The sequence below is a fragment of the Furipterus horrens genome, unplaced genomic scaffold (assembly GCF_987537825.1).
Source record: "Furipterus horrens unplaced genomic scaffold, mFurHor1.1.pri manual_scaffold_1, whole genome shotgun sequence".
NCBI lineage: Eukaryota > Metazoa > Chordata > Mammalia > Chiroptera > Furipteridae > Furipterus > Furipterus horrens.
The window spans coordinates 42,764,169-42,789,743 of record NW_028327171.1 but is presented as its reverse complement, the minus strand read 5'-3'; the positions used below and the strand labels follow the sequence as shown (position 1 = coordinate 42,789,743).

The following is a 25,575-nucleotide window of genomic DNA, read 5'->3' as shown; positions in this document are numbered from 1 at the left end:
TATCTGCAAAACCAAAATAACATTTGGACTTGATCAGTTCTGTCAATAAATGAAGCATGTAATATTTAAATATTCTGACTCCACTAGAATTTGCCTTGTAAGAAAATTATAGTTGTAAACCTATTTGGTGGTGGTAGGAGGAAAGGGCCTTATTTATACTATTTTGCATGGAACAAATTCTTTTAAAAAACCCTCATTATATTACAAAGAACTGAGTAAGCACTTCAATATATTTTTTTTTTTATCAATATCCAAAGATCTTTGATAAATCCTCAATTTATGAACTCTGTTCAATGATAGAGGTAAGGTGCTGGGCACTTACCTTGGGTCACTCCCTCATGGCAAGGGTCAAATTTGTAGAGGACACTTCATGATTATTGATTATTTACCTCTCAAGGCACTCCTAAGAGGTAATTACAAATTACCCTAGCCCATTAAGACACTTTAGAATCAACAAACAAGTGCTGGCGAGGATGTGGAGAAACGGGAACCCTACTGCACTGTTGGTGGGGATGCGGACTGGTGCAGCCACTATGGAAAACAGTATGGAATTACCTCAAAAAACTAAAAATGGAACTGCCTTTTGAATCAGCGATTCTACTGCTAGGATGATACCTGAAAAATCCTAAAACCCTAATTCAAAAGAACCTGTGCACCCCTATGTTCATAGCAGCCCTGTTTACAATAGCTAAGTGCTGGAAACAGCCTAAGTGCCCATCTGCAGATGAGTGGATCAAAAAATGGTGGTACATTTACACAATGGAATACTATGCAGCAGAGAGAAAGAAGGAACTCCTGCCATTTGTGACAACTTGGATGGAACTAGAGAGAATTATGCTCAGTGAAATAAGCCAGACAAAGAAAGAAAAATACCATATGATATCACCTAATACAAGAAACTAAAGAACAACATAAACAAACGAACTAAATAGGACAAGGAGCAGAATAGCAGTCAATAGGAGGGAGGTGGAGGGAGAGAAGGGGGATAAGTAAGGGAAGGGCCTAGTCAAGGAACGTGTATAAATGACTCATGGACATGGACAATGGGGAGGGATATGATTGTGGGAGAAGGGGTGGGCTGGGTGGGGGGAAACAATGGGGGAAAAATGGGACAACTGTAATTGAAAAACCAAAAAGTAAAATAAAAAAAAAAAGACACTTTAGACCTGTAATTATAAAACTCTACTATATAGAATCAGGAAATAATCATATTCTCTATACTTAAAGGTCCATTCAGACATTCTTAGGAACAGCATAGTATAGATGATATTTCCTATTCTTGAGTCAGATATAAAAGAGATTTTCAGAAAATATTTTTATTATTTAATTTTATCCTCACCAGAGGACATTTTTTCATTGCTTTCTGAGAGACAAAAAGGGAGAGAAGGTTTAGAGAAAGGGAAAGGGACAGAGAAAGAGAGCGAGAGAAACATCGATGTGAGAGATAAACACTGACTGGCTGCCCTTTGTACATGACCCAACTGGGGACTGAACCCACAACCTAGGCATGCGCCCTGACCAAGAATTAAACTTGCCCCCTTTTGGTCTGTGGGGCAACACCCAACCAACTAAGCCACACCAGCCAGGGCTAAAAGATTTTTAAGCAAAAAAAAAAAAAAAAAAAGTATAATAGGTATAATTTTTTCTAACATCAATATATATATTATTTCAATAACTTTGATATAAACCTCCTAATACTGTCAGTTCCTGGTATCCTCCATTCTAGTTTAATTTCAACCAATGGCATGCTCCAAAGGCCATACTTGTGGTGATGCTCTCTTGCAAATAGCTTACATTGGATGAAAATCTCCATTTAAAAAAAAATGATGTAGAGTCTCTTTTTTGAACAAAAGTGTCAATGTAGTCTGAAAGGCTACAAGTGAGTCACAAAACACAAAAACATCTTACATGCAAACAGTCAAGCATTCACCAAATAAGTACTGTGGGACCTGGACCAATATATATATTTCTATTTTCTTTAAAATTTTTGTTGTATTTTTTTCCAGTACCATTTAGTCCCCTTATACCTCCTCCCCCCATGCAATCACCCCACTGTTGTCTAGGAGCATGAGTCATTTTTCCTCTCTTCCCCCTTTTCCCCTTTCACTGAGAAAATCATTATTTCACCAAGGCCATGAGCATCTTCAAATATGAGGAGTAATGACAATAACCATGTGTCCTTCCTACACCAACACCCACACCCACATCTCACACTTTTTGGAGTCATCAGAAGAGAGATTTGATTCCAGACTTTGCCAGTTTGTTGTGTGATTTTGGCCAAATTGCTTCCTCGAACCTTCTAAGTCTCAGTATTCTTTTCTGTAGAACAGAGCTAATACTAATATTTGCCCCATCTACCGACACACAATGAGGCAAAAGTTACTCTGAAATTGTGAAACTCAGAATAACATTTAGGGCCATACTATATTTAAAAGAAATTATTTTATATTCATAAAACATTTTATTAATAAAACTTCAACCATATATGAATACACTCCATCTTATATATGTTTTCATGTATTTTGATTTATTCAATATTTATGGACTGATTAACTTTGATAACTTAAAGTATTTGTAGTTTTCAATGAGATAAATTAGAAAATCTTGATCGAAATGTATTGAGAATCTGCTGAGTCATTATTATGGAATTATTTATTTATCCTCAGAGTAAAATTATATCAATTGTATATAATTTTCAAGAAAGGAGAGTTATTAACTGTATTCTCAATTTTCCTATATCTCTCAGAATATTAATTTAAGTAGTAATATAATTTATTAACAATCTAATTTTTTAACCAATGTATTGAATATACTGAAATTTCCACTTAAATGATACAGCATTTTAAAATTATCCTAGTTGTTATGTTTGAGATTTTAAAAGAAGTTCTTATTTCCACTTTCATATTGCTGGCCACTTCAGCTGATCTTGTATATTATCAGAAGCAACCTAATATTAACTTAAATGACAATCAAAATGCCTCATCAACAATTTCACATCTCTCCTTGACATCCTTGACTTCAGCTGATCCTTCATTCAGACAATGGCAGTACCTTTATTTATTATTAGCAATTTTCCCTCCATAACAGACCAGTTAATTACCAATCTGACACTCAGAACACTTTTACCCAGCTGCAATGAAGTGCTTTGCAACAACCAGAGGCGGCAAAGCCATCAGTTCCTGCTTTCAACCAACACAGGGGATTTTAGATAATTTCAGGTATTTGACCCATTTTACTCTAGCTAGGTATGTGTGCATGTGTGTGCGTTATTGATGTATGCATTGGAAAATGCAGAGTTTGACGTGTGTCAATTACTAGCCAAAGAACACTCTGCTTTATCTAATAGGTAAAGTATAAAGGCAGTTATCTTTCAAAAGTCTGTAAACTTCTTTTTGTTGAGTTGATGCTGTACTTATTAGAGGAAGCCTTTGTTTTCTTCATTAAAACTACTGTTTACTTCATGAGAATATATCCAATTGTTTAGCTTCCATCCCTATGAGCTAAAAAAAAAAAATAAAAAAAAAATAAGGCAAAGAATAAAAATAGGTTTCATCCCAAGCTTTAACTAAAAGATAAATCTGACTATTTCTCCAGCTTTGCTTATATGCCACTATCTCAATATTTTTCTTTTATGAATCAATCATCCAGTTGAGTCTGGATTTCAACTTAAGGCCATCCATTAGAGAAAGTTAAGAATCAGAAAGGGGTCAGCCTTTCTGTCTCTATTAGTCAAGGTAGCTTTCGTCTCTAATGGAATCCTTTCGATAATTATTTCATACTTCTGGCAAATCTTGATGGACTCCATTCACCTCAACATTATCTCTGCACATCATTCAAAAGCTTCTATTACGACATCTTAGAGAAACCTCCTTTTTGCTTTATACTCGAATAAAGGAAGTAAAAACCTAAACTTCAAGAGGGGCCATGTTTTTCAGTACCATCAATACTTTCTAGTCTCAACAAGAGGCATTGGTTATTCTTTCTCTTTTGAAAGCATTTTGACCAGGTGGAAGGATCTTAAAAACATACACAGTACACACATATTCTGATCCCATTCAAAACAACAGAAAATATTTTTTATACTTATTTGCCTATTTTTTCATTTTTAAATTTAATCTTTATTGTATTTTTCCCTTTACCATTTAGCCCCCTTATGTATTTTTTCATTCTTAAACTTTAGGGAATATGCATTTAATCTCAATGAGAGTGCTTTGCAATGGGAAAAAAAGATTAGACCAATAACTTAATATACTACAGTTAACTCCTAAGATTGAACAAAAAAAACCATGTTATAATCTGGAACACTTAGTTATCTTTGAAATGCATCATACATCTCCTTTAAAATACAGATTTTCTTCCTAATTGTACTTTGCTTAGTTACTTCCAAACATCCACTTTAATTCCTTAAGCAGAAATCAGCTGTATGTCCGGTGAAATTCAGTTGAGGATTAACGATATACTGTGAGCTTTACCCTGAGCAACTAATAGTCACTTGAGGAATCAAGTGCTGAACATATTAGATGCTTTCGGCTGCCACTTTACTAGTCTTACCCTAAACAGAATTCTGTGGGTCCTCTAAGAGCAGGATGGACTCTCATAAACCCAAAAGTATCTGTCCGCTGCCAAGAGAGGGAGGGAGGAGCTCTCTTTTGGGGTCTAGTCACCTACAGCAGAGGAGAAAGGAACAAACCAATACTTAGTACTCTCCACCCACCACCTTTCACAAAGGACTTAAGGTGAATCCAGACACAAATATAATGCGAGAGATATATTCACCAGAGAATGGTAAGGCACATGAAAAATAAAACTGTATAACATAAGACCAAGGGTGAGATGCTCACACAGGAATGCAGAACCCTTTTTCCAGAGCCACCAGGGCTGTTGTTTCAGGCCACAAGCAAAAGGGGAAAGCATGACCAGGTATCATATTCATGACATCCATACGTTTATGGGGAAATAGGGTGGGGGGCTTTTATTAAGTGCCTACTGTGTAACAAGTACTTTTAGATGGGCAGATATTATAATTATCATTTTACAGAAAAGGAAACAGTGGTTCTGAGTGCATGAGTGACTTCCGTTCAAGGTGATAAGGCTGATAAGAGTCAGAGCTGGAATTAAAACACAGTTCTGACACCAAACTCATGCTCATATGTATACATGTGGGTGTGTGCATCCATGCAATTTGATCCCATGTATAGATCTGTATAACCATCACCACAATCCATATACAAAACTATTCTATTACACAAAACCTCCCTGTGGAAATCCTTTATAGTCTATCCTTTATCACACTCTCTTCGTCCCAGTCCTTGGCAACTACTAATTTGTCATCTATCTCTATAATTCTGCTCTTGTGAGAATTATAGTTGATTCTTGTTATTCGTAGCAGTTATATTCCATGAAGTCACTGAAAATACTGAATTAGACAATATAGAATCATTTCTCCTAGGGGAAATTCAGAGTTAAGTTCCTGTGAGCCTCTGGTAATATTTTTCATCACCTAATCAATACACAGCTTTCTATAAATGCAATCATACAGTATGGAACAATTTGAGATGGATTTTTTTCACTCAGCTTAATGCCTTTTAAATTTATCTAAGTTATCACATGCAACAAAATAGTTCTTTTTTTAACATTTTATTTTAAAAACAAGTATAGATGTACAGAACGTTACAAAATAGTACATAGAGGTAGCATATACCTTTCACCTAGTTTTTCCCAATCTTAGATAACTACAGTATAATATAAAAACCAGTAAATTGATATTGGTACAATTTTCAGACCTCAATCAGATTTCACCAGTTTTACATGTACTCATTTTCATTTATGTGTTCGTTTCTGTTTATAGTTCTAATTATAGCACATGCAGATTCATGTGACCCACACATCAATCAATTTTCAGAACTATTCCATCATGACAAGGATCCCCGTATTATCCATTTACAGTCACACCATTCCCCTTCCCTCTTCCATTCGATTTCTAACCCCTGGCAACCATTAATCTATTCTCCATCTCTATAATTTTGTCATTTTACAAATGTATATAAATTTAATCAAGCATAAATAACCTCTTGAGATTGGCTTTTATTATTCAGCATAGTTCCCTTGAGATTCATCCAAATTGTTGCATACATCAATAGTTCATTCCTTTATATTGCTGAGTAATATTCCAGTATGGATGTAGCACAATTTTTTAAACCATTCATTCATTGAAGGATATTCATTTTTTTCCAGTTTGTGACTATTACAAATAAACAATAATATATAGGCTTCTGTATGGACATAAGTTCTCATTTCTCTGGGATTAATGCCCAGAAATATAATTGCTGAGTTGTACATTAAGTGCATGTTTAGTTTTTTTTTTCTTTTTAAGGAACTGCCAAACTGGTTTTCCAAATGACTGTACCATTTTACATTCTAGCCAGTAATGTTTAAGTAATGTAGTTTCTTCATGTCCTCACCAGCATTTGGAATTATCAATTTTTATTTCTCTCTTCTGCTAGGTATGAAGTAACATCTCATTGTGGATTCAACTTGCATTTCCTTAATGGCTAATGATGTTGGACATCTTTTCATGCATAGTCTTATTTGTCATCTTCTCTTTAATGAAATGTTTCTTCATGCCTTTTGCCCATTTTCTAATTTGATTTTTGGCTTTTTAAAATTCTTTGTTTCTTGTTGAGTTTTGAGAATTCTTTATATGTTCTAGATTCAAGTCCTTTGTTAAACATGTGGTTTGCAAAATCTCTCTCCCATCCTTTCAGCTGTCTTTTCAATCCTCTTAATAGGTTTTTTCATATAGCAAAATTTTTAATTTTGTCAAGTTCAAAATATCAATTTTTCTTTTGTAGATCATCCATACAGTTTCCTATGTAAAAACTTTGCCTATTCCTATGTCCTAATGATTAACTCCAGTTTTATAGTTTTACATTTTACATTTAAATCTATAATTCATTATAGATTTACAAAGTGTGAGGTTTATGCCAACATTTATCTATTTTATTTTATCTTTTGCCTTATGGATGTTCAATTGCTCCAGCATCGTTGTTGAAAAGACCATTCTTCTTCCATTGAATTGCTTTCATACCTTTGTCAAAAATCAGTTGGACATATTTGTGTAGGTCTATTTTTGAGTTCTGTATTCTTTCATACACTTTTGTTCAGTTAAAATATATCATAAAACTGTTTCTACAAACATTTTTCAATATCATTTTACTTAAAGCATGCCACTGATTAGACATACAAGTACTGTGATTTATTTAATCACTACTATTTTGGACTTTTAAGTTATTTTTTAATTTTAGCTAACAAAAACTACCCTTCAGTGAACATCTTTGTAGCATAATCTTTGCATGTATTCACGATAATAGCTTAGTATCTCTAAAAGTAAGCTGTCTCTTCAAAGGGTATACATAATTGTGGAAAACGAACTCCTTTGGACAATAGTTAGAGCTCAAACTATTTTTAAGTGTAAGTTTAAAGACATATGTATATGTGTAAAATAAACATAGATGTAAAGGGAGAAGAGGTGAATGGGAAATAATTATCATGAAGCTATTCATTGTTATTCGTTCAAGATCCATTGTTTTTTTCACGTCTGTTGAAAATCAATGAGTGAGTCACATTTCTCAGAATAATCTGCTCTAGGGTGAAAGGGGAACTTCTACTAATTCCCCTTATGTGTCATCATATAATTTCTTAAATGCCAGATAATCTATAGAAAACACTGGATAAATGTGTCTCTGCAAGTCAAGTTTGAAAGTAGGTTGAGTAGAATTCATTACCTATAGTCAATATTTTTATTCAAAGAACATTTAACTAGCCCAGTATGGAGTAACACCCAATGTTAATGCAAAATATCTCTGTAAGTCACAGAGCTGACAGGAAAGGAGGGGCAAAAAAGATACATCTTGACTTTGTACATATAGAAAAGTCTATTGAAAATGAAGAATCTGTATGGGACTGAGATTGGCTTGGACAATCAGAATATGTGAAAGGGCATTCTAGAGGGAAACAAAGGGATGACCCCCAAATGTTGAGCATGTAGCTGGTCATTCTGTGAGTTTGCATGTGTTGGAGAAGATGGTTGGAAATAGTTTTAGAAAGACAGGATCTAAGAGGAAACTAAAATCTCAAGTAGAGGCAGGTGGATCATATTCAAATGGGGAAGCTTTTCACGTTTTGACACAGGAACAGGTGATCCAAGCTACCCTTCAGAAAGATAATTCTGGCTATAGTTTTCAGACAGCCTGGTATGGAAGAAAGAATGCAGGCAGCAAGTCAGCTGTGGAAGCTACTACCTAAGTCTAGGAAAAAGAAATTCAATTTGAACTCTGACAGAGGCAGTGGGGGCGGATTCAGGTTTGTGAATTTATACTCCTAGATTCACTTCCAGATGAACCTCAAGGAAGTTTGGGGGTAAAATATTTGCCTGGAGGGAAGAGAAGAGTGCATCATTGCTTGGATCACCTGTTTTAGTTCAACCGTGATATGGAGAAGTGACAGAGAAGAGATGCCAGAATCCATGATGGTTAAGAGCAAGAACTCTATAGCATCAAAATGCCTGGGTTGTAGTCCCATAACTTGAATGTACTAGCTGTATAACTCCTAGTAAGTAACTTAACTGCTCTGTACCTCAGTTTCCTCAGTTGTAAAATGGCACAATAACCATACCTATTTCATAGTATTGTGAGAATTAAACAAATTACCGGTAATACATGTCAAATGCTTACAACAGAGCGTGGCACAGGTTCATTATTATTCTTCTTGTTATTATCATTATTTGTGAACTGCTTCAAGAAAAAAGTTTGAAGCTGCATTTGCCTGAAAAGGTCCTCCAGTCTTGGGTGGCAAGGAAGAAATTAGAAGAGCAGAGGAAGAAGAAATATCTAACAACAGTGGTTCTTCCATTCTAATGTGCAAAAGAATCATCCAGGGATCGGGATAAAATGCAGACTGTGATACAGTAGGCCTGGGGTGGGGCATTTCTAAACAGATCTCAGCTGGTGTGCAAGGATCTGACAGCTCCTTCACTGCTATACTCACCTGTCCTTTCTCCCTCCAGGATCATCTTGAACTTCTATTGTTTTAACATTGTTTTCAGGGAAACTTTTCTTCATATGGTAATAATTATAAAATGACTCTTATCATATATGCCAAGTGCTTTACATTCCTTATCTCAAATCGTCATAACAAACAGCAAGAATATGGTGCTGTGAATCTCACTTTACTGATTAGGAAACAGAGAGAGGTTTCGCAACATGCTCAAGGTCATACAGCTCATAAATGACAGAGCTGGGATTCAAACCTAAGATGTCTGATACCCAAACCAGGGATCGTCTCAGATCTTGTGCTATTTTCTAGGGGGTATGTCTTCCAGAGAGTCTCCAGAGGACAGACAAAGAAGCAGAAGTTGGAAAGGAAAGAAAGGGAGGGTCTATATACTACATCATATTGTGAATTTACTTTGGTCTCCAGAGCATCTGTTTTATGGAGACCCTTTTTAGGATATTATAAATCCTGAATTCCCAGGATTCATATATACCCACAACCCCCCCCCACACAAGTTTATTTAGTCAGATCTTAGTTATTTTTAAACTAAACAGGATCTTTATGGGTAAGGTATTCCCCAAGAGTTTTAACTCATTCATCAGGATACTTGATTAAAAAGTGAGAGAATTCTTACTAATAATTAAGAGATACTAAGATTATAAATCTGGGAAGTGGTAAGATGAAAAGTCTAAAATGCACATACATTTCTATTTTATCCACTAGATCCATGAAAAACAATACCTTTTCCTCAGATATTGGCTTTAGGAACAATTAGCTTACATGCATGTACTACTGTTTGGAGAAATAATGAAACAGAGGGAATTCTTCCTTCTCAGGGCCACATGATGTGGTTTCTAAGGAGTTAAGATACACACTCAAATCAGGTCAGGTATAGGAGGTCAAATGAGCAGTACGCAAGACAATTTGGGTCTGATGCTGCACCTTCAGCAGCTGGTAGGATCCTAAAGACACACCTTCATAATTCAATCATAGCTCTTATTAAGTTGCATTACCATTTTTTAAATTTCCAGACTGTTTTTCCTAAACAACTTTCTAAATTTTAGTTTTTCATATATTCCCTTAATGAATCTCCTCAGGTCCACAAATGCTGAGTACCTTTTTCACATTTTTTTTCTATGTATTTACCTGTTTTATAATTTAAATACATTTTCATTAATTCTACTTGTTTCTTTTTAGTTAAATAAATTTATTTTTAAAAACCTTTATATCACTCCTCTGATTGAGAAACCATAATCATTTAGATGGTCTATGAAACAATCACCACCAGAGATGGAGCATCCAGTGTGGAGCTGGTGTCTTTGAAGCATCCTTATGTTGCCAACCCACAGCTTCAGCTGGCCTCTCTGAAACAGAGGAGTCAACACGTTTTGGAATCCACTTATGATGAAATGCTTGCAGGCTCATTTAAGATACAGTTATGCAGTGGAGAACCATGACTTCATAGATGCACACAAATGCCAGCCTGTCATCGCCCAGTAATTCCTACAGGGATTTCAGGCCCTCAAAGAAAACTGGGCTCTGCCTGTCATGTGTGCAGTCATAGTTGACCTTGGGGTGTTTGGCAATAATGCAGATCAGCAGCTGGTAAAGAAAGGAAAAAGCAAGGTTGGGGACAGGTGGGAAAAGGCAGCTGAACTGTTGATGAGTTGTTTCTGTGTGTGTGTGCCAGGGACACTTGTGAAGATATAGAGAATTGTAGGAAGTGGAGGATTCTGTTTCTGGTGAATCAGTTATTCAAGATTTACTTTAAGATCAACAAACTCCATTTGTGTAAAACCCTCATCAGAGCCATCAATAGCTCAGACCTGAAAGATGATGATAGTATGGCAGAGGGAGACACAGGTACTGTGTTGGATGAAAGGCCATGTTTGATACTGACTTTAAGCAAGCTGAGGAGTACCGGTCTTTTGCCTTTGAGCACTGTCACCATTTAAGTGAGAAGAACAATTGGATGATTCTGATATAGTTACTTCCAGTAAAAATGCTGTTGGGTCATATGTCAAACACTGAACTTTTCAAAAAGTATCAACTCATGCAATTTGCTGAAATAACCAAAGCTGTAAGAGCAGGGAATCTCCTTCTATTGAACATGACTCTGACAAAGCATGAAACCATTTTTATTCACTGTGGTATCTTCCTTACCCTTGAGAAGCTGAAGATCATCACCTACAGGAATCTTTTTTAAGAAAGTGTATTTGTTACTCGAAACAGACCAGTTATCTTTGGATGTTTTTCTAGTTCCCCTGAAATTCATGCAAGTGGAAGATGTAGACATCAACGATGTTCAGTACATTCTGGCCAACCTTGTATACATGAGTCACATTAAAAGCTATATATCACATCAGAAGGTAGTTGTTAGAAAGCAAAACACATTCCCTTTGCTATCTATAGCATGTTGAATAGTCCTGAAAAGGAGTGTGTTCCTCTTATGAAATCAGTCCTTTGCTGTGACGTTACTCACTATAGCTGAAATCTCCTTGGGGCTCTTTTCCCAGGGATGTTGAGACTGAGTTTGCCAACATACGTGAACACTTGGAAGTCTCCTCATCACTCAGAACTAATGCTGGTTTCAGAGACACCTGGAATTCTGTTTTCAGACTTTGTAGACCGCTCCTTTGGCTCTGAAGTGTTCGCGAAACATCTGTGAAGGAGGCTCCATCTCCAAAGCAGTTATACTTCTCATAATTGATACCCATAAATGAATCATAACTTTTTATAAATTTTTTTCTATTAAAAAGGCATCCTGAATTTATACAAATGGCATATTCTTTATTATATCTTCTGGGATACCAAAAAACAAGAACCAAAAAGTAATTTAAGAAAGTGTCTCCAATTAGATATTATCTTTAGGACTTCTGGCCAAGATGGAGGCATAGACAGACATACTGCGTCTCCCTCCACAACTAAGAAGGAATACAACTACCTCAAAACTAGAAACAACCAGAAGTTCCAGAAAATCAAAGTGCAGGAAAGTCCAGCAAACAAAGATATAGAGAATACTCATCCAGACAGGTAGGAGGGACAGAGCCTGGGTGGTGGTGGCAACAGCAGCAAGAGCAGCAGGCCAGCGGAAAGCACAGTTACACATTTTAAAGAGTCAGGAGGGACACCTGGGAAGCAATCCCAACTCCTCACCAGAGCAGCTCACTGTCCCAGCTCCAGGGAAAATCAAGCCTCATTGCTTCTGACTGTGCAAACCAGTGCGGGTTGAGACAGAGGCAGAAACTGCCGGTCTCTCAGCAGAGTCCGCTTGTTTAAAGGGCCCCCACAGACTAGAACGTCCACAGACCCACCCTGGGAACAATGGCCAGGGCAGCAGCTAGAGGGGCACCAATCTGGTGCAGAAGTGGGAGAAGTGCCTGGAAAAGGGGCGAGTGCTGGGCAAGCGGCATTGTTCTGTCTCAGACCCCTCCCCCGCATACACCGCCAACAACGTGGTGAAACAGGTCGCCCGTTACTGATGAATCCCTAAGGCCCCACCCCTTACAACATAACAGGAGCGACAGCCCTCCCCTGGGACACGGAAGCAAACAAACACAGGAGACTTCTCACCAAGACTGACACGCTCCATCTCCGCCACAACTAAGAAGGAATATAACTACCGCAAAACCAGCAATAACCAGAAGTTCCAGAAAACAAATGGAAGTCCAGCATATGAAGTTATAAAGAAGTGGTGCTCATCTGGACAGGTAGGAGGGGTGAAGCTTGGGAGGAGAGGACAAGCTGTGCTGTCCACGGCAGCAGCAGCAATGGCGGAAAGACAGCAAAAATGCCACAGCGTGGTGAGACGGGCCTCCCGGTTGTGATGAGTGCATGGGGCTCCACCCGCTATAGCGTAGGAGGTGTGACAGCCCTGCTTGGGAAGCAAAGGTAGACACAAAACTGTCAGGATGGCACAGATCATGATAGAGATCCCAGTGATGCAGCTGACCAGACAGCAAATTTCTAATCTAACGAAGCAGCAGATAGGAAATCTTTCTGAGGCACAGTTCAGAGCTTTGCTTATAAAAGCACTTACAGACCTAACAGCAGATCTGAAACAAGACAGGGAAGGAATGAAGGCTAGTCCTGCTGAAATGAATGAAAACACATATGAAATTAGTGGTGAGGGCAAGAAAACCATGGATCAAATCAACAAATTGGAACATAAGGAAGGAACAAACAGTCAACGAGTGCAGAAACAGGAAATGAGAAGTGAGAAAAATGAGGAGAGGCTCAGAAACTTATCAGACAGCTATAAGCAGGCCAACATCCGAATCATAGGGTTGCCAGAAGGTGAAGAAGAAGACCTAGAAGTGGAAAAATTATGGAAAAAATAATGAAGCAGAACTTCCTTAACTTGGGGAAGGAAATAGACTTACAGGTCCAGGAAGCACAGAGAATTCCAAAACAATTTGACCCAGGGAGAACCACACCAAGACACATTATAATCAAAATGTCAAAAATTAAAGATAAAGAGAGAATCTTAAAAGCAGCAAGAGAGAAGAAGAGAATTATGTACAAAGTAGTCCCAATTAGACTATCAGCTGATTTTTCAAAAGGAGACTCTGCAGGCAAGAAGGGACTGGCAAGAGATATTCAAAGTAATGAAAAGCAAAAACCTACAGCCATAATTATTCTAACCAGCGAAGCTGTCATTCAGAATAGAAGGGCAGAGAAAGTGTTTCCAGGACAAAGTAAAACGGAAGGAGTTCATCAGATCCAAACCACTGTTATATGAAATGTTAAAGGGACTTGTTTAGGAGAAAGAGGGTCAAAACTATGACCATTCAAATGAAAACTGTATCACAGCAACCAACAACAGAAGCTAGGAAACTAAAACAAAGGCAAACTAAGTAGGCAATGAGAGTGTGAAAAGAATTATAGGTATGGGGAACATTATGAGGGGAGATTAGCAGAGAAGGGGCAGGGGGCAAGGGAGGGAGATGGTACAGAAATTAAGAGTAGTAGGAGGGAGTGGAGTAGATAGGAAGATGTTGAGAAGAACAATATGCACAACCAATGGGCATGGACTAAGGGTGGGGGACACTGGAGGGAGGGGCGTCACTGGGTAGAGGGGAACAAAGGGAAAAGAAATTGGGACAACTGTAACAGCATAATCAATAAAGCATATTAAAAAAAGAAGAAGAAGAAAGTGTCTCCAATTACATTTAACTATTATATTTGTCCCCATTTGGCCAAGCTGTGATTCCCCAGAAGGCTTATGATAGTAAACTGTGGAATAAAAAGGTTTAATAAATATTCTTTTATCTTAGCTATGGACAATGTTCTTGCAAGGCATTCACATAAAAACAGAGCAGCAATCCCAACAGCCTTGCTTACCCCTTAAATGGAGCAGCTTCCCACCCCACTGCAAGCTCACCACACAAGCTTAGGATTTTTCCATCCACAGTCCTTGGTAGGAACAATTAGACAAGGCCTTATGTGCCTTCAGCACAATGTGGAACAGCTTATAACATCTGTTATTATAATGCCACCATTATAATGGTGGGGGTAAGGGTAGAGATTTGGTTTAGATAAGAATTTCTCAAAAAAAAAATTCATAGGGTACAATTAAAAAGAAAAAAATGAAATGTAACTAGGAAAAATATTGAACCAAGGAGATGTATTTGATTAATACATAGTAGCTATTAACTGAAAAGAATGCAAAGAAGCCTTTCCATGCTCTAAGGGGACTAGAGTATATGACACGATGAGTCTGGGGAGCCTCTAATTCCTCTAATTCAGCGGTAATGTCGCCTTCTGCACATACAAGTACAAAAGGAATTTGGGGACCCTATAAGTCAAGTGTTTGCAGATGCATATGAATTAGCCACCATCTAAGAAACCCACCATCTTTCAGAATGAATTCCCCACATATCACAGTAAGTTCAATTGAAGAGAAAATAAAGATATTTTCTGTTACTTCTTTGCTATACACATCCTCCCACCTGTATGTTGGATGTTTCAAACTACCAAGTGCTGAGGGAATTTACCCAGGCATATTATTAATGCCAGCCTACCACTGCATGAACACAAATAAGCAAGATTTGGAGCACTTCAAAACTGACTGCCTAATTTAAAATTGCTTGAGTGCAGTTAATCAATATTTATTTGCTTTTTTCTGAGCGATGAAAAAAGTACATTATAGTGCTGATTTCATCATTTATATGTTAAGAAAGAGTACAAAAGCAGTGTAATGGTTCCAACGATAGTCTTTGGAGGCAGAAATATCTGGATTATGAATACTAATGAACTGTAGCATTGGAAAAATTACCCAGTATCTAAACCACAGTTTCCTCAGTTATAAAATGGTGAAAAGACCAGTTCCTTATCCACAGAGCACACAGTGAGGATATGTAAAGTAGCACAGTCCATGCACATGGCAAAAGCTCAGTAAGTATTTTCATTATTATTACTTTTTAAAATTTCTATTCTTTGACCTTTTTTCTTGTCTTTAGTGTAGGGGAGGAGCTGTGCTACTGGCTGAAGCCAAACTTATACACTCTGAAGCCTAATGAAACCCAGCAGGTAATAAAAGCAAGAAGTAGAAGTTGGGATGTTTAAGTTTGAACATGAAATTCCGTAAAGATGGCAGTGGAGGTATATGTGGTCCTTGTATCCTCCCACAACCCCATCAAAATTACAACTAAATTACAGAACAACTGTCATTCAGAACAGCCTGAAATTTAGCTGAATGGAAGTCCTACCACTAAGAAGTTAAAGAAGAAGCCACATAGAGACTGGTAGGCAGGGCAGAGATAAGGATGGAGCTGGAACAAAACCCACATGTCATAGATAAAAATTGGGAGGATATTGCAGCTGTGGAGGTCCCCGATGAGGAGTGAGAGGTCCCAGTCCCACACCAGGACCCCCAACCCAGAGTTCCAGTGCCAGGAAGAGAAGTCTTCATAATTTCTGGCTGTAAAAACCAGCAGAGATTAAGGTGGAGGGAGATAGAGGGCTTCTAGAGTCCCAGGCAGTTCCTCTTAAAGAGCCCACACACAGACTTACTCGGACTCACTCTTTCTGAACTCCAGTGCTGGGGCAGCAGCTTGAAAGGCACCAGGAACATATGGGGAGGCATTGAATTGTCTGACATCATGGCTAGAGCTGGAGGGACAGCTTTCTATAAGACAAACATGCTGGCAGAGGCAATTGGTGGGCAGCATATACGTATCCATCAAGCTGGTTCACACTCTTCACTCCACCCTGGTGATTCCCTTAGGCCCATTTGACCCAGTGTCCAGGCTCAACCAAGCTGTTTCTGGCGGCTTTTCCATAAGAATGGCCTGCCACAGCTCATGCTTCAAACTTTCCTAAAATCTCTCAAACAAGCAGCATCTGGCCTCAGCATGCCCCATACCTTTCACTAAGTGGCTCCAGGCCTGGCATTAGGGGCAGCCAGATTTGGTTTGCAGCTTGGCCTCACCTAGGCATGTGCAAGCCCCGCATAAGTAGCAGCCATCTCCAGATCACTTTGTAACTCATGCCAGGTGGCCCTGGGAAGAACATAGGTGATAGCTGACTTTGTCCTCTACCACTTGGAAGGCCCCAGAGCCAGCATGAACCTGGTGGACAGCTTCAGACCACACTGAAGCATAACCACCCAACCGCCTCCACAAACAACACACTCAAGGGCAAACTCAGTGGGCACAAAAGTCTGCTGTGGGGGTGGGCTCCTGCATAGCTGATCCTCTTTGGTGGTTGCAGCCAGTCCTTATAGCTGATGGGACAGGCGGTAAATGTCTCTATTGACATGCCAACAGCAATCAAGACTCAACTATAACAGGAGGTTGTACACAGCCTACACAAGGGGTGTACCTTGAGTGCCCAGCTTGGGTGATTGGAGAGGCTATGCCACTGGACGCTACAGAACACCTACTACATATATCCACTCAACCAAGTCCAGGAGATGCAGCAGCTTTACCTAATACATAGAAACAAACACAGGGAGGCTGCCAAAATGAGGAGACAAAGAAACAGGTCCCAAATAAAAGGGAAAAAAAATCTCCAGAGAAAGAACTAAACAAAATGGAGACAACCAATCTATCTGCTGCAGAGTTCAAAACAATGGTTATAAGGATGCTCAAGCAACTTAGAATTTCAACAGCATAAAAAGACATGGAAACCATAAAAAGTAACCAATCAGAAATGAAGAATATACTAAATGAAACAAAGACTAATTTACAGTGAATCAATAGTACAATAAGTGAAGTTGAGAATGAAATTGGCTATTTGGAATATAAGAAAGCAAAAAACACCCAATCAAAATAGCAAAAAGAAAAAAGAATTTAAAAAATGTGTGATTCAGACTTGCAACCAAAATGGAGGCATAGGTAGACATGCATTGCCTCCTCCTACAACCATAAGAAGGATTACATCTACCTCAAAACACAAAACAACCAGAAATACCTGAAAATCAAACTTCATGGAAGTCCAACAAATAAGATGTAAAGAAGCAATTCTCATCCAGACAGGTAGAAGGGACAGAGCTGGGTGGAGAGGATGTGGTGTGGTGTCTGTGGCAGTGGTGGTGGTGGTAGCAGTGGCCACAAGGCAGTGGCTGTAGTCTGCCATTGGAAAGTGCAGTTACACATTATAAAAGCCAGGAGGGACACATGGGGAGTGATCTCAGTTCCAGGCCAGACCATGTAGCTCACAGTTCCAGTGCCAGGAAAATAAAGCCACATTGCTTCTGGCTGTGAAAACCAGTGGGGGTTGGGGTAGTGGAAGAAACTGCCTGTCTCTCATGAGAGTCTGTTTAGAGGCCTCCTGATCCTAGAACATCCACAAACCCACCCATTCTGGGAACTATCACCAGGACAATAGTTAGAGGGGTGCCAGCAACATACGGAAAGTGGGAGAAGTGCCTGGAAAAGGGGCAAGTGCTGAGCAAGAGGCATTGTTCTCTCTTTGACCCCTCCCTCACATACAGCACCACAACATGGTGAAATGGGTCACCCGGTACTGATGAATACCTAAGACTCTGACCCTTACAACATAACAGGTGCAACAGCTCTACCTAAGACACAGAGGTAAACACAGCAGGCGGTCAAGTTGAGGAGAAAGAGAAGTATGGCCCAAAAGAGGGAGCAGATCAAGGCTCCAGTGGGAGAAATAAGTGACAAGCAGATAGGTAACAGATGCTGAGTTCAAAACACTGGTGATAACAATGCTCACATACTTGACAGAGATGATTGAGTATGGCAAACACATAGGGAAGAAGTGAAGGCCATACTAGGTGAAATGAAGAAAAACCCACACAAAACCAATGGTGAAAGGAAGGAAACCAGGACTCAAATCAATGATTTGGGACATAAGGAAGAAATAAACAGTCAACCAGTACAGAATGAAGAAACAAGAATTGAAAAAAAGGAGAGGCTTAGGAACCTCTGGGACAACTTTAAACATACTAACATTCGAATCATAGGGGTGCCAGAGGAGAAGAAGAAGAGCAAGAAATTGAAAACTTGTATCAAAAAATATGAAGGAAAACATCCCTAATTTGGCAAAGAAAATAGACATACAAGTCCAGTAATCATAGAGTCCCAAACAATTGGACCCAAATAGGACCACACCAAAACACATCATAAGTAAAATGCCAAAGTTTCAAGATAAAGCAAGCATCTTAAAAGCAGCAAGAGAAAAGAAGAGCATTACCTACAAAGGAGTTCCCATAAGACTGTCAGCTGATTTCTCAAAAGAAACTTTGCAAGCAAGAAGGGACTGGCAAGAAGTATTCAAAGTGATGAAAAGCAAGGGCCTACAACCAAGATTAGTTTATCCAGCAAAGCTATCATTTAGAATGGAAGAGCAAATAAAGTGCTTCCCAGAGAAGGTAAAGCTAAAGGAGTTCATTATTGCCAAACTAGTATTATATGAAATGTTAAAGGAACACATTTAAGAAAAAGAAGATCAAAACTATGAACAGTAAAATGACAACAAACTCATAACTACCAACAAATGAATCTAAAAACAAACAAGCAAACTAACTAACAAAAAAACTAGAACAGGAACAGAACCATAGACATGAAGGTCATATGGAGGGTTGTCAGTGGGGAGGGGGAAGGAAAAGAAAGGGGGAAAGGTGCAGGGATCAAGAAGCATAACTGTTAGGCACAAAATAAACAGGGGGATGCTAAGAAATAGTATAGGGAATGGAGAAGTCAAAGAAATTACATGCATGGCCCATGGACATGAACCAAGAGAGGAGAGAGATTGCTGGAGGGAAGAGAGGTACTGGGCTGAGGGAGGCAAAGGGGAAAAAGTTGGGACAACTGTAATTGCACAATCAATAAAATATACTTTAAAAATGTGGATAGTGTAAGGAGCCTCTGAGATACCTTTAAGCATACCAACATCTGCATCATGGGGGTGTTGGAAGAAGTGAGAGAACAAGAACTTGAAAACCTATTTGAAAAAAATAAAGACAGAAAACTTCCCTAACCTGCTGAAGTAAATAGATATAGAAGTTGAGGAAATACAGAGAGTCCCAAACAAGATGAACCCAAAGAGGCCCACACCAAGACACATCATAATTAAAATGCCAAGGGTTAAAGACCAAGAGAAAATCTTAAAAGCAGCAAGAGAAAAGTAGTTTGCTACTTACAAAGGAGCTTCCATAAGATTGTCAACTGATTCCTCAACAGAAACTTTGCAGGCCAGAAGGGATCGGCAAGAAATTCAAAGTGATGAAAACCAAGAACCTACAACCAAGATTACTCTACCAGCAAACCTATCATTTAGAACCAAAGGACAAATAAAGAGCTTTCCAGACAAGGAAATGCTAAAGGAGTTCATTACCACCACACCAGTATTACATGAAATGTCAAAGGGTCTGAAGAAGAAGAAGGAGGGGGAAGAGGAGGAGGAGGAAAAGAAGGAGAACAAAATGACAAAAAGTATAAAAAATACAATGGCAATAAATACATATCTAACAACAATTAAATAAATAAATAGATAAATAAATAAACAAGCTGAACAGAAACAGATTCATTGATATTGAGAACATTTTGAAGTTTGCCAGGTGGGAGGAGGCTGGAGAGGATGGGCAAAAAAGTTAAAGAAATTAAGATGTACACATTGGTTGTTATAGAAGAGTCATGGGGATGTAAAATACAGCGTAGGAAATATACTCGATAGTATTCTAATAACTATGTATGAAGTCAGGTGGGTACAAGATTTATTGGGGTGATCACTTAGTAAGTTATATAATGTCTAATCACTGGAGTGTACACCAGAAACTGAAATGATATTGTATGTCAACTGTAACTGAAAAATAAAAATGACTTAAATAAAAATAAAACAGTTTAAAAAGAAAAAAGTAAGCCCCCAAAATGAATATGTATGCATTCAAGTAATACTTAATCTTTGTGGCATATAAGACATTGTGCAAAATTCTGTGGAACAAGCATTTAGGAAAAAGACTTATTTTTAAGATCATGAAATTTAAGGCCAGTATAAACAGGACAGCCACCACAATAATTACAACACAAGATAAAATGTGTCATTGCACAGAGAATATGAATAGAGGTTAAGAGGTTGGAGAACTAATTTCTGATTGGGATTATCGGAGGAAAATATAAAATTTAACTGGATATTGAAAATAGCTAGGACTTTAATAGGTAGAGACTAAAAAAGAAAGAATAAGGAGGCTGAGATGAAAGACATAATTGCAGATAGATGTAAACAGCATTAGCCAAGAAACAGAAAATAACATTAACTCGGAATTTTGAGCTGTTCAGGAAAGCTATACAGTAGAATACCTTTTGGGGAATGTTCAGAATTAGTGGAGAATAATGTCACAGAGTCCAAGAGAAAAGATTGTTATGGAATCAATGTATCAAATGACACATTATATGGTGGAAGATGGAGATAGAGAAAAAGATACTTGGATTTGTTATGTAGAGGTAAATTTAGTGCAGTGATAGGGGCAGAAGGCAAATTACACAGGGTTAAGAAGTAAATGGTGAGAACAGCAGACTCCAAAACAAGCCAGTACAGTATCTATGAAAAAGAGAAACTAGGCTTAATGAAGAGACTTAAGAAAATATAATATCCTGATGCAAGTGTGAACCTAGTTGGATATAATTGTGGGCAAATCACCTACAAAAGATATTCTAAGGACACTTGAGAAAAAAATTGAATAGGAATTGAGGATTCCTTAAGGTACAATCTTACTGTATAATGTGGAGACTGGTAACTGAAAAAAAAAAAAAGCAGATTTTACTGCTTTTACACCCCTGTTCATAGCAGCATTATTCACAATTGTTAAAAGGTGGAAGCAATTCATATGTCCCTCAACAGATGAATAGGTGAACAAAATGTGGTCCATACATACCATGGAATATTATTCCACCTTAATGAGTTAGGGAATTCTGACACATGCCACAACATAGATGAATCTTAAGGACATTATGCTAAGTGAAAGACGCTAATCACAAAAAGGATGACTGTGGTATGACCCTACTTGTATCATAGTCAATCACATAGCTACAGGAAACAGAATGGTGGTTGCCAGGGGCTAGGGGAGAGGGAAGTGGGGAGTTGTCTAATAGGCACAGAGCTTCAGTTTTGCAAGATGAAAAAGTCCTGGATTTTGCTCAATAATATGAATATATTTAACATTATTGAACTGTACACTTAAAATGGTTAAGATGGTAAATTTTATGTTAAATGTATTTTATTACAATTAAAAAATTAAAATAAAAAGCAGAAGTTTGAACATGAGTGGTAAATGGCAACTGACTATCACCTGTTAGTGAACATAACTGTGGCTAGTGGGTCAGTGTTTGACCTAACCAAAGGAAACAGAAATATGAGTTCAGTTTCTGAGCTTTTCAGAAAAATATGAATTCTTTTAAAATGTGACATCTCCAAAGTTTTCAACATTGGCAAACAATTCAATATACTATGAACTTATCTATTTCTTTGTTTATTTAACAGTGGGCCGATATGGAAAGGGCAAACAAAATATGTGCCCCGGATTGAACTTAGTCCATGGACAATAATTGTTAATCTCTGTATTATAGGATGCTAAAATAAAAGGAACCCAAGCAATTTCTGAGAAGTTATTCTAAAATTGGTTTGAACCCTGGTAGAAGAGGAGTAAGTTGTCATGCTTTTCTTCCTCCCTCCCTCTGGGTTTTTATCAGTATTTATTCCCTTTTTTATCATCCATCCATCCATCCACCCATCATCCATCCATCATCATGAAACCTCTATAATGAATTACTGGGTGTTAAGGAAGATTTAAAGATGTAGATGACAAAATCCCTGACCTCAAAGAACTCCCAGTGTCTGAGTGTGTTGGTGGTGGTACATATGAGTGGCCTACAGAGTTTGGTTGGGGAAGGAGACTGAAGATAGTATGATAATAACAGGAGTGGCTTTAAAGGAGTGCGAACAACCCTCCCAGTTGGAGGATGCCCGCCCCCACCTCTTGCCTCTCTCTACTCCAGTCCCAGGTGTCTGACCCCACTTGCTTGCCCTACATCAGTCATTATCTACATCCACCTTTTGTCTGAAGGACTCAGGCTCAAAGCCACAGTGATTACTGTTGCTTGAAGAAGAAAACATTAGTAACATTTAAATGTGTACATTTGTAGATTTATGAAGTCATAAAGTTAAAAAATTGGCAAAGAAGTTTGGGAAGAAAAACCTAAGACATAGATCTGAGTTCACTGCCAAATCTCTTATGACCACAGGTATGACTTTAGGTGAGGGTGAAATAGGCATTGAAGTAAACAATCTCTAAAATCTCTTCAGATTCTAAAAGCACATAACTGTGTTCCATAAGCCTTTAGACTCACATACAAAATTTTTCTGAAATATTCAGTAGGTGGTATATATAGTAATAGATTGAACACACTTATATACATAGCAGAACAAGGCCCTGAGGGGTAATAGAAGATAAAAACCTGCCATCCATAGGCTTATGCTGATGTTGCTACCTTACCTTACGTAGCCTGCCTACTATACAAGGTATTTTCTTATCACTTGTGTTATTTGATCATTTTATTGGAATGGAAAACAAGGTTCAGAACTTGTTCAAGGCTTCACAGCTTGTAAATGGGAGGGCCTGGCATACAACCTTCTCTCTGGGCTCCACTTACCCAGCTAGGAGAATAAATAAAAACCATGGCCATCACCTCAGCAGAGTTGCCACCTCTACCAGTACCATTAGTGTATGTGAAGCATTTATGATGTAGAAGGAACCATGCTAAGTGTGTTATATCACATTTACAATCTTGTTTAATCTTCCCTACACTCTTTGGAAATGGGTAATATTATCTCCATTTTACAGGCAGATGAGGCTCAGAAGAGTAAAGTAACTTGTCCATGGTCATGGAGATAATGCTGAAATGAAGAAGGATTAAAAATTATTTCTGTGCAATTCTGACCTATCACAATACATGAACTTAACAAATGTAATTAGAGTGATACCGGGAGAGAAGAAAAGGGTTGGGGAAACCTGGAAAGGTTTCCAAGAGAAAGGATATTAATAAGTGGGTAAGACTTGGTAGGCAAAGATAGTCCAAAGGTGAAGAAGCTGGGGGACCTTTTCAGAGAATGCAGTTTGTCCAACTGGTACAGAAGAGAACAGGGTTACAGTCTATGTCACGCAACTCCAGGGAGCACTGTTCACATTGTGTTGTATGGTTATACCTTTCTGGAGATATAGTCTGCAGATGCATTCTATAATGTAAATGGTGCCCTCAGAATTGTGTAATGTGGCAGCTTTGAGAGAAGGGAGCTAAGTAGATTGACTGAAGTACGGAGAGCTTTAAATGTTGCAGCTGATTTAACCCAGTTGGTAATGAGGAATATACCAAAGATTTTTGGGTGTCCTGAGAGTTGTATGACAACTCTAGACATAGTATTCGTATAACAGTGGGATTGGATAGAGAAGAAGAGAATAGGCAGAGAGACTAATTAGGCAGCTTTTTTGGGGGGGAGGGGGCTTTTTAATTTTATTTTATTTTATTTATTTTCAGTGTATTTTATTGATTATATTGTTATGATAGTTCCAATTTTTTCCCCTTTGCTCCCCTCCATCCAGCATCTCCCCTCTCCCAACAATCCCTACGCCCCCAGTCCATGCCCATGGGTCATACATACAAACTCTCCTGCCTCGCCCTTTCATATATTCTTCTTTAAAAAAAAAATTAATTAATTAATAAGGCCGCTTTTGAAATACTGGTTAAACCTAAATAAGCATGGAGGAAGGCAAAAGCAAAGAGGAGGGTTTTGATCTGAGCAGCACTAGCAAAGCAGACTGGCTTTACTGACTTAATAATATACATATGAAGGAGGGATAAAAATAATAATTTTTCTGATTTGGGGAGCTTAAGTGACTAAGAAAACGAGTACCAATGTGATAAAAATGGAGGTCAGGAGAAGAATTAGTTGGGGCCAATTTAAGAGCATTGAGTTTTTTCTTTTTCTTTCTCTCCCTTCCTCCCTCCCTCCCTCTCTTTCTTGGTTCCTTCCCTTCCTTTCTTCCTGTCTCCCTCCCTTGGTTGCTTGCTTGCTTCCTTTCTTCCTTCCTCCCTAAATCCTTACCCAAGAACATGCTTATTGATTTAAGAGAGAAAGGGAGGGAGGGAGAGATAGAGGAAGAGAAACATTAACATGAGAGAGAAACATTGATCAACTCACTCCTACAGGAGACCAAACCCACAACCTAGGCATGTGCCCTGACTGGGAATCAAACCCACGACCCTTCAGTCTACCGATGACAAGCCAATCAACTGAGCCATACCAGCCAGGGCTGAGTTTTTTCTTCTGCATTAAATTTATTGTGGTGACATTGATTAATAAAATTATATAGGTTTCAAGTGTACAATTCTATGATACACCATCTGTATATTGCATTGAGTTTTGATGAAAGCAGACATTCCAGTAGAAATATATCTGGAAGTATGTTATTGGTCCTTGTACAAGTCCTAATGGCTGAGATAGAGATTTTGGAGGTCTTCCAACCCTAAAGAAGAGTTGACATTATGAGGACCTTATCATGAATCTTGTTCCAGTGATTTTCTTTGCGCATATATCTGGGACTGGGATGAAATCCCTGTCCATACTGCAGCTCTTTAAATGGAATATGTAAATCCATTCTGGCATAGGGTTTCACCATCATCAATATAAACTGACTCACACAAAAGGAAATAAGTACCAGTAATGTTCAAAAAATAATTTAAAGACACAAAAAAACTTCTATAAGGTATAATGACACAAACCCCTGCAAAGCATATTCATAAATATTGATTAAAGAGATGGCATAAACCAGATGGTGAAACACCATGATTCCTGGATTCTGTAATGTAACAGCAATTACTATAAGGGGTCAGTCGCATGTAGAGAATTAAATGAAAATCCAGACTCAAAATTATTTTTATAATGCTATGTTTATTTTTTATATGGTACTTTATATAATTATTTTTTTGTCTTCTAAAAATTATACTTAAATTATAAAAATAATATAACAAGATTATATAATACCTGGAGGAGAAAATGACT

At 38.1% G+C, this 25,575-nt stretch overlaps 1 long non-coding RNA gene and 1 pseudogene across 1 annotated transcript in view; one reads left to right on the top strand and one right to left on the bottom strand.

The window, feature by feature from the left end:
* LOC150020943 (uncharacterized) overlaps positions 1–25,575 on the bottom strand; it is a 513,888-nt gene that overhangs the window by 299,479 nt on the left and 188,834 nt on the right. The window lies entirely within an intron of this gene.
* On the top strand, positions 10,314–11,471 carry LOC150020944 (PCI domain-containing protein 2 pseudogene; annotated as a pseudogene).